This window comes from Sardina pilchardus, chromosome 2, assembly GCF_963854185.1.
Source record: "Sardina pilchardus chromosome 2, fSarPil1.1, whole genome shotgun sequence".
NCBI classification, from domain to species: Eukaryota; Metazoa; Chordata; class Actinopteri; order Clupeiformes; family Clupeidae; genus Sardina; species Sardina pilchardus.
The window spans coordinates 21,552,819-21,559,029 of record NC_084995.1 but is presented as its reverse complement, the minus strand read 5'-3'; positions in this window follow the sequence as shown (position 1 = coordinate 21,559,029).

Sequence of the window (6,211 nt, the reverse complement as noted above, 5' to 3'; positions counted from 1 at the left end):
TTTCTCCTCCGTGTAGCGCTGGAAATCGTGTGGCATGTAGGCTAGGCCATGATCCAATTAACCTACCGGGCGCAACATGTTGTCAGATCATGGAGACGAGCAATAGGCTAACTATAAATTCATAAGTTGGGGAAGGTGGTGTTTGCTATTGAATGTTAAAAAAAAACAGTTGTTCTTAATGGTGAGTATTACCTTAAAAATGTACCTAACCTAAATTATTAGTTGCACAAAACATTTTTTTTTTGTTAAAAAACAAATATTAGGTTCCCCATGCAAACTTTGAAATGAACAAACTGAACAAGATGTTGGTAGTGTTGCATATTGATATTAAAATATTGAAGAATCAGATGAAAATACAGTTGTTTAAAATTAATAAAGGTATGGGCCCACAGCACATAATATTGATAATTTGACATTGTAAATCACATTTAGGAGGGTTACCCTCGCATAAAAGGTTGTGAGGGGCTGTTTGTTTCAAATGGGTAGCCCTCCATATGATTTTGAGTTCTTCGGGTAGCCCTCATCCCCAAAAAGGTTGGAGACCCCTGTCCTAAATGATGTATTTTTAAATAAATAATTTGACCTTTACCGTTTCATGGCTTCTGCTAAGAAACAAATAGCCTAGTGCATCACACACATCGAACACTTCATCAAACATTCTTCAGAACGCAGATCAACCCGTCTGCTTTCACTTTCAATGAAATCCACTAGATAACGGACAAAGTTTGCAATGAGTGATAGCCTATGAATGAAAGAAGCACCAACCCCGCCGTAATTGTCAGCGGACTACATAGCAATGATGTTAGGCTACAGCAATTTATACATGACTGGCCGCAAATAAATAACTTAAACATTTTGCCATAGAAAAAAAAAAAAAAAAGTATCTCGGAGTCCACCGGCCCACATGTGCACCGGCCCACCGGGCATTTGCCCGACTGTACAGATTGCCAGTCCGAGCCATCTGCAGTGGCCCTACTTTTGGCATACTCGCAGAATAGAATATCTTCGCCCGCTGTCAAGTTAACAACGCGGACATAAGCAATAACTAAACCACCTTTGTAACTGTCGGTGGCCTTGTCCATTTGCAAGGCAAAACATGAAGTGTTTGCGTTTGTCAAGCAGTTGTTCTTCGAGATCGCAGAACAGCAATGTCGTCGGACAGATAGCCAAGATATCCTCCAATTTTACTGCGCTCGTCTCGAACATAAACGGGTTTTTTTTGTTTCCGCTGCAATTAAAATTCCGACATCAATCATTTTTTCGGACTATGGTTCCAGGACAGACTAACATTTTCATCTGGTCAATGATAGGCCTACAAGACTCTAGATTACCTTGTTTGTGTTTGTTTTGTGAGATGGAGGTGCATTCTCGTAATTATCAATAAAGGAAGGCACACTGCAGATTAAAAAGAAATCTCCGTTTTTTCACGTCAGCTCGCGCCCCACCTGCATGTCTCTGCGCCGCACTAGTGGGGCGCGCCCCACAGTTTGAGAAACGCTGCCTTAAGTGCATTAAAGAGCAGTGCGCGTTCACGCTATACGAGCATGTTCGGGAAACAGTCGGATAAAACAAATGAACGATCTTAAGATGAATCGCAGAAGACCCTCGTAGTGCGTGTATCCATCGTTATCGGGAAACACACCCCAGAGTTACTTACTTCAGGTCTGATAGGCAAGTCTTCAATCAGGGTCTGAGGGCTGAAGTCAACAGAGTGTCTGAGTGATCTGTAGACTGCAGCGACTGACAGTCTGAAAGTATTACAGTCTGATCAATGGGTGGGGCTTCACCTCTTACTTCCACAAGGTACCACTGAAGAGCATGATGGCTTATGCAGGTGTGCATGTGTCATTGAGATATGCGAATAGACACTTAGCATTTTTTTTAATCGCGGTATTCAGGAGCTGCTCATACTGTAGCCTACAATTTTTACAATTTTTAAAGGGGGCATTAAGGGGTGCGCGAAATGAAGAAGGCAATGGAGGATCTACAGTAGCCTATTAAAATATTATATTATAATCCTACATTGTATTTTTTTACAAGGAACACAAGATAGCCTACTCATAGGAAGAGCACTATTGAGAGAAAAAAGGCTTATCTGACTAAAGCTGTTACAACTACCAAACACTATATCCAGAGACACACTACAGTAGGCCTACTACCAGTGGAACGCCTGGACAAATGCGAAATGACAAGGTGTTAACTAAACAATTTAGTAGACCTAAGGTAGACAGGCTTTGTGATTAAAACGATGAAAACCAGTAGACTAGTTTACACGCACAGAAATTAAAAGTCAATATCAGCGTGCATCACGATTGCTTCTGCTAAGAAACAAATAGCCTAGTTCACCACACACATCGAACTTGCATCAAACATTCTTCTGAACGCTGTAGATCAACTCTGCTTTCACTTTTACTGGGATATAGGGCTGTTCGATTTTGCCTAAAAATGAAATCTCGATTTTCTTTTCTCAAAATCCGATTTTCGATTACGATTATTTTTGAAATGACAAAAGGCAAGAATTTGTTTGAAATATGCTGTTTTTTATTGAACATTTTGCAAATAATTTCCCCATTGGGATTTAAGTGCAAATCTTGCTCTTATTAAACAATATGAATTATTCATAATTCATTTAAAATTATTGATATTAAGAAACTTTTTCAAACATTTGCCGCAAAATTCAACACTTGCAAACATAAGTACCGTTTTTACCCTAGTTAAAGTGAAAAATCGATTTTTACGATTTCACAGTAGATTACGATTTACAATAGGCTAATAATATCGATTTTCAGAGAAAAAAAAAAGATTAATCGATTAATTGCACAGCCCTACTAGGATATTTGCGTAGGTGCTTGCACTGACGGGGCGGCCTTCATAACAGGTTGGGTGAAAGCTTCTCAACCAAATCCAAGCAGAAGAATCCTACTATGATAGCAATGCATTCCATGGTGCATCGGGAGGCTCTAACTGTGAAAACGATGCCTCCAGACCTTGTTTTGAATCAAGTCGTAAAAGGTCACGTCCCCTTCAAATACGTTATCCCCTGCATTGAATGAGTAGCCTATCCAACATTTCACAAGATTAAATAAAATGCATGAAAATATTTTTCCCCATTGACTTTTCATAGACCTCTGAAGTTCGCCTAAAAAGGATCCAAACCCATATAAGGAGATCCGGGAGTTAATTGAAGCCAAGCTTTTTTGTAGGCAAACTTCAGAGGTCTATCGCACTGGCACTGCACTGCTGTGACATCACATGCTGATTAAGCTGATTTGCACCTGTATCAAGAGCCAGCTGCAGCGAGTGACCAATGAGGCTGACCAGTTGTCTCTGTTTTCAGGGGACAGTCCCCGTTTTTGGTTGCCTGTCCCTGGGAAAATACAGAAAAACTATGCCCCCGTTTAAAACAACCTATAGTCCCCGTTTAAATTGCATTATTATTAGGCTATTACTATTAGGCCTACTTTATCTCCATGGCAGTTGTCACTCATCTCCACTGCAAGTGATCTCTGTATGACTTCAGCATTGCTCGCTATGAGACAGGATGATTCTGTCCTTAAAACACCCCTAAATGTTCGTAAAAAAAAAAAAAATAGCAACTCATCAAGTGGTTACTGGTCTTCAACGATCTTCTATAGCAAGTTTTGCAGCGAAATTTTACAACCTCTCACTTTCATTATGGAAGTAAGTTCGGCGTCTGCGGCCAAATAACTGATGCGCAGAGTCTGTGCAGTTGCAGGAAGCATGATGCGGGGTTTTTTTTGTTTTTTTTTTGTAGTTATTTTGTCACGTAGGGCCTACAGCTACCTGCCATTTGTCACGTATAGGCTACATCTTGGTTATTTTCTCTGAGTCAAAAAAGATGTTGGAGAAGCTTTCACATGGCATAGCCTATGCCAAAAATATAATTGGCTATATCATCATATACCACAGCCTAATTATATAATATACTTGCATTTAGCTCTGTAGAGAGCTAGCCTATATCGTTCTGTAGAGAAATTATCACAATGTACAGCACCATTCATTTGTACAGTTGAGCAGAACATTACAATTATCATTAAAATCCCCGTTTTTGAAGATGAAACAATACATTGTTGGGATTATGTCTCCGGTTTTCTTCTTGGACATCTGACGTTATATCCATCGTTCTAAATAATTAAGCAATATAACGAAGCAGGACAAACATTGTATAGCCTACTCATCACTAAATAGGTTCCTGTAGTAAAACATCAGGTTTCCAACAAATCCAACAAAGCCTTTCCACTACACATTTCAACGTCTAAAATGGCGATAATTTTACAACTTCTCACTTTCAATATGGGAGTAGCCTAGCCTAAGCTTCAGTTCGGCGTCTGCGGCCAGATAGCTGATGCGCAGAGTCTGTGCAGATGCAGGGAGCATGCCGTTTTTTTTCTTTGGTAGTTATTTTGTCACGTAGGCTACCTGCCATTTGTCACGTAGGCTACATCTTTCAGGTTATTTTCTCTGAGTCTAAAAATATGTTGGAGACGCTTTCACATGGCCTACAGCCTATGCCAAAAATATCATTGGCTACAATCAGCATAGGCATTATATATATATATATATATATATATATATATATATATAGGCTATATATATATATATATATATATATATAGGCTATATATATATATATATATATATATATATATATACTGTACATATATACATATATATATATATATATATATATAGGCCTATGCTGATTGTATGTTGCTATGTTACTGGTTGGTGCACTGAGCCATGGTTATTTTTTTTCAGTCAGCTAAAGTTAACCTATTAACTGGGATTTTTATTTGTTTATAGTCCATGGGCCAGAGCAGAAGTTGGTCTCACCAAAGGTGGCAAAATCTAGCAATGATTTTCTTAATCCTCTATGTCTGAGAGATATGTTTTGGTATGATAACCTTTGCTAAGTAGTAGCTTAGTTGTATTTTTACTGGCTTTTATACCCATACCCAGTTCAATTCACAATACACGCCTATGTGTAGGTATAGGTGTATGCAAGTGTGTGGGATGATGGGATATGTCTTAATCCATGTTATATCACATGTAGATGCCATAGGCATTTAGAAAATATATAGTTTAGATGGATTATATAGCTTTTCATGAATCACATAGGCTAAAATGTATCCGTTGTACACTTTTTCACCTACATAATATAGGATTAGGCAAAGGACTGAAAGTGGGTGGGTCAAATCCCAACTCTTGCTATATCACATCTAGAGAGTATGGGCTTTTAGAAAAATGTATGGGTTAGATAGCTGAACATACACTTTACACAGCTACTTTAGACCCATAACCAATAGCTGTCCATTGAAAATCAATGCATTTCAATGTAATGCAAAATACATTACAGCTAGAGTATAGTGATATGGAGGAAGTTGGGAGATATCTCAATGCACATTTTTTTATCACATCTAGAGTATATAGACTTCTCAGAAAAATATATATTTTAGGGTAATTAACCTGTTTTCTTTAATGATACCAGAACTATAATGATCGGATATGCCATGATATTTCAATTCAGCCATTTGCAATATCATTGTGTGATATTGCTAGCCAAAGCAATAATGGTGATAAATATTATGTTTCACTACCATCATTCTGCAGTAATCCTATTCATTTAATAGAAATTTAAACCTATAAAAAAATCCTGAAATCTTTACTCCTGAAGCTCATATCCTGTCCATAAGAGGGGTAATATAGCTACTCAATGTAAACATGCATAATGTGTCTGTATCTCCCCAAGAGACAATACAGACAGACAATAGGAGGCTCAATCACACCATTGGGATACTCAACTTTATGATACTTTCAAGTGACTATAGGTCAAAGTCAAATTGGGAAACGCAATCAACTTTGCATTAGGCCAAGAAAAAGTTCTTCAACTTCAAAATGTTCTTTATATTTTGAGAATGGGCTTCTCCTTAATGGTATATCTGACCATATTCTGAAAATCATCATCAACACAATAGTTTTGCCCATCACCTGGTAAACAGTAAGAAGCCACAATTAACAGCTAAGAGAACAAATACTTATTAGAAAATCAAAGAAGCATTTACCCATAATCCATAGAAAATGATAGCTCACACATTGAGTACATTGCATTTTTTCGTGTGTAGGCCTACATAATTCTTACTTGTCATGACAATTCACTCAAGTTGTTATTAGGTGAATAAAATTAGTGTAG